Below are 12,267 nucleotides of genomic sequence, written 5' to 3' on the forward strand. Positions count from 1 at the left end.
TTTATCACCATTGTCAAATTTTAATTAGCTGTAGTTTAATATATATTTAGTCAGTTGGGTAGTTGCATAATGGCTAGTAGATTCGCCTTTGTTTCTTAGAAGCCTGAAAACTTTGAAACCTTGTATTTAAAACAATAAAAACTCTATTTTAAGGAAGAGCTTTTAAAAATTTCTTCATGAATTCAAATTTGGCGTCGAACGGTAGTAAAGGAACTTCATAAGTAGGTGTCAATGTTTATTGAAAGATGTTCATTTCGCCAACTTAATCCCACTCAGCAGCTAACGCTTTTAGGTTCAGTAATTTGCTCGGTGTCTGCTATCTTATAGGCACAAAAAAGAAACCAATTTGTTACTGCATCAAGAACCACAAAATTTCAAAAATGTTACCGCTTTTTTTTACGATTTTCATATTTAACATTACGAATAATCAATTCCAAATTCCTGTAGGTTTTTTTGAGGAGTAAAAATGGCCTACAAGAATGGAATCATAAAAGGCATTAAGCTTTTTTTGATGCCTGAAAATACACCATTGTGCTATATCATATTGCATTTGAAATGCAACCATCAAACCTTCAATCGTTGAACAATTAACCTCTTCTTCCTCTTTGGCAAAGTAGGGAGTAAACTCTTTCTTACGATATCAAATCCAGGAAGAAAACTATCTTGAATTTCCGGCTTTTGAGCCTTGAGTCAAAACTCAGAAGTATCTTTGGGAGTTTTTTACTAAATCAATCAGCTGACTGTGGGAATACAATTTAGTATTTTTATCATCTTCCAATTCAAATCTCCATTGGCACCATTTTGTCAATGTCAAGGGGGTCTTAGACACAACCATACTAAATCCCAACATTCTGCTATTTTTTTCCATATTATGTTCATTATCAGCTTGCTAAATTACATAGAAATCTGTTGGAAATACACAAGCAACTTTTTATTCCAGACCAGTGTCATCAATATTAGTTTCTTAGTTTACAACCTAAGATAAAAAAAAGTAGTAGATTTAGGACTAATTTATCTTTTAATTCTTCTACGCGCTTATATTTATTCGGAATATTTATACTACAATTAAAGTATTAGACCTTTTTTAATTTTTTGATGATACTGTACACGTATATTGAAGATGATTAATAGAAATATTGTTTATGTCTAATAAAATATCATTTATTTTGCTTGAATGTGCTTCAGAGTTTGAATATAATTATATTTTAGCGACACAACAAATAAACTTCGCATATATCTAATAAAATGTATTTAGTGAAGCTATAATATAGCATATAACTAACGGTCAGTTCAGAGAGAATATTCCAGATAGTACCGTTATTCGCTTATTCAATCAGAAGTTATTGTGCTTTGTAAATTGATACTCTAGATGGTAGTTTTCGTCATATTTTGCTTATTATGCCCGAAAAGGGAAAATACAGTACATCCATGTTGGAAAGTGTTTGTTGTTTATTGTGTTGGTTGTTTATTTTCGCAAATTTTGATGGTAAAGATATTTTTTATCATATGCTGCTAGAACCCAGGCAAACCACTAATTCGACTCACAAATAATGCTTCTTTCGAGATAATGACTCGATAAAAGTCGACAGAAATTCGTTTGAGATGCTTGATTTCACCAAAATATATTTTAACTTTAGACGCTACAAAACTTTTCTAATGGTAAATCAGGTGATTCATTTACTCGCCGAATAAATCTCAGAGGTTCTGCAATGATGGAATTATAGATTAATTTACATTAAAATACGAGAAAAACTAAAATTTCTTTTTCCCTAACTAATTATGTATTAATGTTTACATCATTTCAATTTTTTTTATATATTTACATATGATTTATATGCTTAACATATAATAATCTGGTTTATTATATATAATCATATGTATTTGTTATATTTATTTTATAAATATTGATAGTTATATACAATATAAGCATAAAGTCACGTTTTAACAATTTTAGTAAAATATCTCGTATTATTAGTTATGCAAATAACAACAAAAATGCCAATTAATATATTGAATCAAAATTAGAGGTATACCTTTTTTAGTTTTCAATTTCATTTATTTGAGCATTAAGATGCAAGCCTTTTAATGTTTCTTATCTCGAGAATGATTTTGTTTAAACAACTGTCCTAGAAATTAGTTACTTTGGGAAATCCATCAGTTGTGAACCCTTTAATCACTATGAGACATATTATTGTCAAAAGTTATTTTGATATTTTTATGAATACCTAATATTCTTTTTAAGGAAACGAAAATTGCAGCGAGTAACTTTTATATAGTTTTTAAGTCTCGTTACCTATATACATATACTAACATAAGCAATACATCCGCAAAAATATTTTACAGCCAATTTCTGGTTGACATATTTCAATTGTCATCAATGTATGCCAACAGCAATCACCACAGAACGATGATAAATAATACAATCATAAGTTTCTAGTTAAAAACATAATAGCTAAAAAATTTAAGAACGTCGATATAGTATTAAAAAAAATTAAATAAATGAGTTGCCTCTGCTACGATAGTTTAATAACAATCCTTTGATGATGCAGACGATTGTAAATAAAGTATTTCCCCTGTTCCATCGACAAATATAAGATAGCGTACAATCATAAATGATGTTAGGATATTGACGGATAAGTACGTGTCAGCCAAAGCGTACAAAATAATATTTTTGGGTTACAAGTGTTCATTGGTCAAGTTATTTCATTTTAGTTTTAATATAATGTAGGTTATATTTAAATATTTAAATATTATGACAAAATTATCTCCAAGTTAAATCCAACGACCAAATGATAAAATATCTTTTCCCTAATTCTTATTCAACGTCTTCAATTATTTTAGTTAGTGAACTAATTGTCACATCTGATGAAAGATATATTGATTATGATAGTTTTGAAAGGCCTGGACATGTTGTTAGAACAACAGACAAAACAAGCTGTAGAATAAAATTTTAGTGACAATTTCGAAAACTAGATGTGATATTTAATGTTGTATTTTTTTATACAAATGACTGTTGCGGTCGACCTTTAGTTAATTTAAGCTATAGCTGATATAACTATAGGAAGTTATAGTCCATATAAGTTATATACATATAATGCACAAGTATGGACCAAAAAGTGGGGAATAAAATTACAAGCCAGGAAGTTTACGTACGGATTTCAGCTCAAAATAGCCTACTTGCTAATGCTAATTACCTCTAGAGTAATTCCGTATGCGAACCAAGCAAAGTGTTTAACTATGCCACTGGACATCAAGTTCAAGTAGAAAAAACATGTTAAGAAGAAAGGAACAGCTTGAACATGCTTGCTTTGAACACATTTTGCGGCCAGTAAAATCTTACCGTGTACAACTATAGAGTTGTACAAGCAAATCGAATATTAGTATAGTCCAAATATATCATAACAAATTTCTTCGAAACATCATCAATGCTCCATAGTATATTAGAAAAGACCACGGTCAGCGAACGACCGTACGAAATACTATAACTATTCGGAAAGTGTGAATTTACCAGGATATTGAAGAGTCATCAATGCAACGTGAAGAAACAGTCCCGCTACCATTTTGATTGCCTATAACTTTGCTCAAAGAAAAGATAAGTAAGTTTGGTTTTCATAAAAATTTTTAGTTTATTTGGTCTTTACATTTTATTTTCGTTATGATTGAATAATTATAACGGCTAAATGGTGACCGCGATTCGTTATGAAACTTTCGGCTCTATTTAAGGCATAATTTCTTCAATTTCGTGACAAATATTGTTCTCAAGATGCTGAATCGTTTGGAGCTTCTTCACATAACTATTTATTTTAGGAAAACTCCATAAGAAAAAGTCTAGTGCTGTTAAATCCAGAGATCTGGTCGGCAATCGCCACTTCTCAAAATTAATCTTCGTGGAAAAACATTATTCAATAATTGAATTGCTGAACGGGCTATGTGGTCTGTGGCCCCATCTTGCCGTAACCACATGTCCTCTGGTCCTTGCTCTGCGATTTCCAGCACAAGAAAATTTCGAATCATGTCTTGGTGTCATTCAGCAGTAACAGTAATAACAAAACCTTGGTCATTTTCAAAAAAAGGGACCAATAACGTTTCCAGCATGAATACCACAGTGGATACATAATGGATGCAATGATGTTTCATGAATTAATTGAGGATTTACTGTGTTACGTTACTTTATTGTGTTACGCAAAAATGACTGTTCTATTTATTGACGTGGCCACTGAGAAGAAAATGGGCTTCATCGCTCAATATTATTTAGACGAAAAACATTCAATTTCACCAAACAGCCTTAGGATTGTTTAATTTACTCAACTCGTTGATCAGGATCTCTCGGTAGAAATTTTTAAATCAGTTTTCAAAATTCGTCTTAAACTGCGTGCAGAAATATGTAACTGGGAACCACGTCTCCGAATTGATGTTTCTGGGGACTCTGCAACATTATCGCGAACCAGAACTACATTTTCAGCGTTACGAGACGTCCGTTGTCGAAAATTGGCATGTAAACAATAAATTTCAAACTACAATTGTACTTATCCACAACAGAACGTCTACACAACACAATGGTTAAAGCTAAACCTGGCTAAATGTCACATAACCAAGGTGGCGAGCGAATAAAAATGGTAACGGGACTTTTGCCCTATCTGTTACTTTGTACTATTATATTTAAGCTAGAAATTAGACTGGAAGAACAATGTTAAGAAAAAATTATTAGACATTGAAAACGATTGAAGTAATAATTTGTGTCGTATGTATTTCAAATAAAAAGAAATTAATAAGTTTGTCGCTATAATGCCTTATTTATTATTTTTTTTTATTTAACATTTCAGGTTAACAACACCGGAGTATTCAAATTTTTTTATCGTAAAATTGTTGCTAAGAATGAAAGGTTTCATTGAATTTAGACTAGGGTTAGATGTTGTTCACAGTACTTCTCGAAAAAAAAATCTGTCAAAATTTACTCGTATTTATCCACTTGCTATAAAGTACCCTTTGTCTTTACATATTTAAAAGTAATTTCCAAAAAAAGATTTGCTAATATTTAATATCGCAAAGACTAATAAAGTTTTTTATTTATATATGTTTATATAATCATATATGTTACCCAGAATCATAATTAGTTAAAAAATTAGTGCAAGTTAAAGTAGTTAGTTAGAGTCAATCATTTTACAGCATTGTATAATGGAAGTGTGAGAGAAAAATATACATTTTTCGTGGCGATAAGAAGCCAAAAAAAGAAGCGGAAACGCACTGAACATGACTCATTGGTTTATTTTGACCAGGAATATTTATATCTATATAAACCGAGTAGCGTACACATAAGCAGAATCTTCTGCAGTAAAGAATTTACTGTACTAGATAAGAAACAGTCGAAAACATGAATAACATTCGAGCTATTCTGTTGATTTTCTTAATTGTGTTTTCCGTGAGTGCATATTGTAAGCCCCTACTAGATGATTTTGAAACACCTAGTCATGAAGGTAATTATTTTGTATGTCTATCGTATATATAGGTTTAATAGAGTCTGCATTTGAAAACATTCAGTTTATTAAAAACAAATTCAAGAAATTATAAGTAAATATAGGTTTATAATTTTTATGTTGCGTTAAATATTATAGGAGCATTGTTTTTGTTCTGAATATTCAGTTTACCCATAATAATGTTATTATTAATTATTAATATTTTATATAATTATTTATTACTTAAAATTTGGATGATTTTTAATATGATTTTTATTGCTATTTTCAACATTAACTTTCGTTTTTTTTTGTAATTGGTATTTGATTTTGTACTATTATTTGGAATACATGCAGGCTTCTTAATCTGGACATGTCTATTTTCAGCTCTTCTTAAATATTTATCGTCACAAATGAAAAATATATTTTTATAGGAAGATCGCGAGTGAAAAGAGCAACATGCCAATTGGGAAAATTTCGAATATTTGGCGTGAAATATAACGACTCCTTATGTGCAGCACATTGCTTAGTTATCGGAAAGAAAGGAGGATATTGTAATAGAAGAAATACATGTATCTGCCGTAAATAAAATATTAATAAGAAATCCGTACTTTAGTTTTAAGCGTGTTTTCATAAAACTAAAAATAACATAAAAATTAAATCACGTTAATTGTACTAAAAAATTAAGTAAATATAATTATTGTAATTTTCGTCGATTTTATTTCAATGCATCTTTCCATTATTTCCGTCCATCTTCTTTCCACCTTTTTCATACTTTACGTGTTGTTTATGTACTTCAAGTACTACTTTCAAGTACTAAAACATTTTAAATTCAAGAAAGTACTCCAGTGTATTTGTTTCTTGAGTACCTCGTCTAATCCTGCTTAACAAATCGTCAAATGTACCCACTCGTTATCAAGTGACCAACGTGAAGATTAGCTAAGAAATCTTAGTCAAGATTATGATTGAATTAAGAAGATTGGCTAGATGTTGCAATTTTGTTCACAAGCATTTACATTCATAAAGAAAGTGTCCAAATTAGTGGCATTCTTGGCGAAGCTAGCAAATCTTTTTGCTGCGTCATCGATACTGCTGGCAATACTCTTTACAAATTTAAATAGAGACTGGTAAGAGCAAAACTCGGCCAATAAATAATAAAATCCTAAGGTAAATAGTTCCTTAAAAAACGAAATTACTCATTGTGCTGTGCGAAAATCTCAGTTATATGGGCGTGTTCAGAGTCCACGTGAATAAACTATAAGATTATAAGAAAACTATAAAAATTGGCCCTTTATTCAATTATATACACACAATGAGTACACATAAATAATAAAAGAGGCATGTAGACCTAGAAACACACATAAAATGGGGTTTTCGTATCCTTATTTTTTTTCTGTAATTGAGAGATAATAATTGACCGAGGAAATTCTTCATTTTGAACATCTGATACTGTTTTATTAATCATGTTATCAAAAATTGAGGCATATGGAAAAGGACTTGAATCTGGATTGAGGTTACAAAAACCTCAGTAACCAGAATGGATAAGACTGAATGTCTTCTGGGATGGTCCCTAAATTTGTCACTGGCCAGTCGCTAGACTTACTGAGGTACGAGGACCATGGTTCGGAGCCCAGGTTAAACTGTAAGGAGAGTCTAGATTAACTCTCGTTGGTAAAAAGGAGAAAATATGTTTAATACACTCTCTGTCCGGACGCTGGATATGAATTTGTCAATAATGATAATTGATCAATAATTTTTTTTTCGGATTGGCCCGCTTTTTTGACAGTGGAGCATGTTTTGCACTAAATCAATACATAACAGCTACCGCACAATCTCGCTCAATTTATGCTTCAGGATTTATCTAGAAAAATGAAATCGGATTAAGCAAAAAAAGTTTAACAGACTCTGGTTGTCTCAAAAGACACGAGGTTTCTCCGAATTCAAAAGCATCGGAAAAGAAAAATATAGTTATTGGCAATGCGTTATTGATATGTTATGGCATTGCAGAACATAGCTAAAAGTGTAATATTTATCATAAAAATCATAAAGTTATTCAATCTACTCCCATTATAAATTATGAATATCGTCAATATAGTAATTATTTTCAATAACATTTACATTAGCATAAAAATCATAAAACTTAATTTTTATTTTTTTGTCGTTTAACGAATTACGTATTTTGCAAAATGTTATCATACATGCTAAAGGTTATCTAGCGATTTCTAAAATGGATTTTTTTATTTTGAATGGATATTCTTTGTTTCGACATGCATAACATTTAAAATTCTTATATAAAAATAGTGTTCTGTTAGTATTTACTAATATTTAAATAATAATAAATAAAAAAAAATTGACTATAAAAAATTTATGTATGAATCATTGTATTGATCAATCATGTATTTCATGATTATTTTTTTATTAAGGATAGAGGTAAATTGTGATATATCTAGCTATATTTTCTTTTTAAAAATCACTTTCGTCAATCATCATCGCCCGTACAAATCCAAAATTATTTGAAACAATTAACAAACTTATAAAAAAATATATTACTTATATATCCCGCTGCAGATTGTCGAGAATAATAAACATCATGCACCTATGTACCAGGACAAACAATTTACATTTTCATAATATCATATAGTTTATTGAAGAGCGTAGCCATTTATAAGCCAGATCAAAAATTTTGAGAATTTTTTAGATCGGGTTATTTAATCTTTTTTTTTTAATATATTTTAAAGTCTCTTTTTACCAACTATGATTTTACACTCTTGCCTAGGACAATCACAAATTTTAAACAATCATAAATATAAATTTGCGACCATGCCCCAGCAGGATTCGAACCCGTGGCTATCGCAACAGTAGGAGGACTGTCCTATCAGGATACATTAGAAATGTATCCTGGTAGATTGACTATACTGCGTTGGCGCGCGCTTCCCCAGAGTTAGAAATATTTGAATATTTTCAGTATTGCTCGGACGTCATGTGTAGGACTGTGTCTCATCTCTAACCAAACTTCTGATATCGGCATAATGTTTGCCTTTGTAATGAGGCGTAAAATATACTCTGTATTAGCTATTAGAATCAAGGGTAATGTTCATAAGTTTTATATTAAGCTATATATACCATACATATGTATATATAGTAAAAACGGCCTTTAAAAAACAGTAAGAATACAGCATAATACTACATTTTTATATTATATTCATTTATATATTTTAAAATGTAATAATAATTTTAAATTATAAATTAGAGGATATAAAACAATGAGCCTTAACTATGCCATAAACTATTTACTAAATCACATCATTTGAATATACAATACTACAAATGTATTATTTATAAATAAAATAAATTAAAACATTTAATCAAAGCAATACGGTACATTTCTTTTAATAAACGCTTGGCTTGCAATACCATGCAGTGTTGCCAAATCTAAGGGCAAGACTATATATTGTATTAAATACTAAAAAACGTATCTACTCTTTTTTTTTCAAAAAATTTTCATAACCAAATATAAAAATTAATGTCAGAATGTCTTCTTAAATATATTATTTTTCTAAAATAAAATACATCCATAATTTGGCAACAGCGACATTTAGCTTTTGGGCTTGCGGCGATTAGATTGCGCCGAGGAATATACATATAGTTCTGATAGCAGCCGAATCTCCAAACCACGATGATTTTTAATGAATACTCCGTCCTATCGCCTTTACCACTGCGCCACCAAGCCGGTAATATTTAATCTTTCTAGTATGACATTGCGGAATATATTAGCGCCCATAATAGTACTACTGTATAGTCAATTACTTGCTTAACCAATTATGAAATGAAAAATATTACCATAAAATCGATATAATTATACTCAGAATCTATAACCAAATAAGACGATTAATTGTCAAACAATAATATAATGTAATAGTGAATTGATCATATATAATGGCAATTAACGAATAAGGCATATATGTTAATAGAATAATTTGCGAGTGGATTTCCCCATAAAATACTTTAATACACGAGACAAGAGCTAATTCTTAAAACTTGATTGTATTCATGCAAATCGGGCTTCATGATCCTGACGTGATACTTTTTTTTGTTAATATTTGCATTATATATAAAGTCAAACAAACGTTAAATCGTCGATTAGTTAGTAAAATATTCAGCGGAAATGAATTACATAAGAATCGTGCTGTTTGTTATCTTTTCTATTATAGCTTTATGCAGTTTTGGTGTAAAAGGAGAGGCCTTAAATGAAGAAATAGTTCAAATAGGTATGTGTGTTTTGTTACTAATATTTATAATATCGTATTTATAAATTTCGTCTCAGTTCCTGGTGAAACAATTGTATTTTTGTCTATCAACGATATTCTGGAATCATTTACAGGAATTATTTAATTGTCACGTTGTATTGTAATCTTCAAACACTCATTATTGCTACTAATGGCTTAACTTCCATTTATAAATCCGTTATCATGACAGAACGATAGCGATTTTAAATATTCTGTGCGAATCCATACGTCCATATATATATTGTTATTAATCTTATTCTCATTTATTCCTTTATTACAAATTGACAGTGATGAATAATGAAGATTACTAATAAAGTCGTGTTGTATACAGATGATAATAACTAACTAAATATTGATTTTACGTATTTTAATTGGTAATAACAAATCATTTTTTAGGTAGTAGGCTAAAACGGGCATCGTGTCAGGATGAATGTGTAGCCAACTGTCAAAAAAGAGGAAGACGTAGTGGATCTTGCAATTCCAAACAACACTGTTTCTGTAGTTAGAAGACCGTTTATTATATTTTATAACAAATAAATTCTTCGTAACTCAAGGTTATGTTTTGCTTGATGATATATAGCTTAAATAATTTAATAATGCCATAGTTTTCATATTTTATGTATTTGTTTTGAGATATCAAATAAAACCCAAAAAGAACAGGTTTATCATTTGTAGATCTATATGTTAATACAGAAAAATTGTTCTAGCAGTGAGTATATATATATATATATATATATATATATATATATATATATATATATATATATATGCATTATATATAATACATTAATAGAATTGTTTCTTTATTCAATGACCGTTCAATTCCATCATATTGTTACCACATTCAATGCTTATATATAAATAATAACACAAGCGTGTAGACATAGAAACATACAAAAATGATCAAAACCCTTAATTTTTCTCCTGTTTCTTCAATAATCGCAACAGGCAATTCTTCTTCGTTTTCAACGTATAACGCTGTTTTATTAATGATACAATCAGAAGTTCAGATATGTGGAAAGTGACTTGAGTTTGAACTGAGTTTAACACCGATCGAATCTTGAGAATAGATAAACCTGTTTCATGTGGGATTAGATCTGAACACATTAGAATCAAAGGGTAAGAGTATTTACTAACGCAAAACGCCTATTGGGCAGACGGATTAGATTCCGTCCGAAGTTTAAAGAAATATTGGACTAATTTAGAAAGCTATTATACAATTGGATAAATTTTACAATTTACAAATATAAAATGTATATAATTCTCACATTGCAAGAATTATGAAAATTCTTTATTAAACCTTGCCTTATCTGATTTATAACATTTTATTTCCTCTACGCGTACTGTCTGGCAAAATCTCCTGCAACTTAGCCAATTCGGGTTGTTACTTAATAATGGATTACTGATTCCAAATACTTGCTATAATTGAATGCTGTATTATAATAGCAGGCGGTCCGTCAGTTGTCAATACTATATTATCTTCATAAGTTCTCCATACATACCGCTTTGCAGAAGAATGCTCGAAGCTTCAACATCTCTATCAGCGAATGTAGATCTATCCATTAGCAAACTATCATCCGATCGGTTACTGCATGTGCCTTTTTGAATAACTTTTGCATAATTGCATCAACTACTATATTGAAAAGTAGTGGAAAAACTCTAATGAATTTAATCATTTCGAGCTCGCACTCAGCAATCAGAACTGTTGTAAGAAGTAGATCCATAATATTAGGAGACATGAACCTTCCAAAAAAAACCTATCTACAAACTGAGAGCAAAATTCACTTCCTCATTTGTTTCGTATAGCAAATGTACTAAGAAATGTACACTAGAAAATACCCCTGGCTTACTAATGCAGTTCAAGAGGAATGATAATCTTAAAGTAGGAAACAAAGGTATTATTAATTTTATTATTTAAATTTGTTAATCTTTGAAAAAAGTTGTTGAATTGGTGTCAAAAAGACCTTGAAAATGTTATTATAATTAGAAGTTAAATGGTATTTTATCACGATGAATAATGGTTATTGACTCATAATGTCCATCTCTTAACACTGAAATAATATCCCCCGTTTATATTTAGTATTTGTAAGAGGTTTCGGCTGCGATGATATATTTTTTAAAAAATATAGGAAAACAAAAATTTCGAATTTTAAACAGTAACGATATTTTTATACACCTCTAAAACTAAGTACATTAAAAAAGCTTTTAGAATTTTTTTTCAAAAATATCGACAAATACCAGTCCCCAAACTGTCGACATATGGGCCAAAATCGGCGATAAAACAATATTTTTTAGGCATCCCTAGTCCCTTTGACTCTGTTAAAGAAATTAATATGAAAACCAAAATTCTTATGCTATTCTTCTTATTCCTATTATTTGATCACAGTGATATCTTAATTTCACCCTTAGTGTGTTGTAATCCACATACTACAAATCGCTAAAATATTTCGGGAATAGAATAGAAAAATTTCTGATATAATGATTTTTGTTGTTCTTCTATACACATTATTTTTCAGTTTTGATTTATTATT

The 12,267-nt window shown here is 29.8% G+C and overlaps 1 protein-coding gene and 1 long non-coding RNA gene across 2 annotated transcripts in view; one reads left to right on the forward strand and one right to left on the reverse strand.

The window, feature by feature from the left end:
- Positions 1 to 12,267, reverse strand: part of LOC143206703 (innexin shaking-B-like) — a 49,693-nt gene that overhangs the window by 11,290 nt on the left and 26,136 nt on the right. The gene's annotated exons all lie outside the window — the stretch shown is intronic.
- LOC143206705 (uncharacterized) lies at positions 8,807 to 10,289 on the forward strand. The gene is made up of 2 exons (XR_013008504.1): positions 8,807 to 9,718; positions 10,133 to 10,289. It is a non-coding gene; the product is annotated as an uncharacterized LOC143206705 (long non-coding RNA).

Source organism: Rhynchophorus ferrugineus, unplaced genomic scaffold (assembly GCF_030347505.1).
Source record: "Rhynchophorus ferrugineus isolate W39M unplaced genomic scaffold, kcgeb_rfMv2 rfM1, whole genome shotgun sequence".
In the NCBI taxonomy this organism is placed as follows: domain Eukaryota; kingdom Metazoa; phylum Arthropoda; class Insecta; order Coleoptera; family Curculionidae; genus Rhynchophorus; species Rhynchophorus ferrugineus.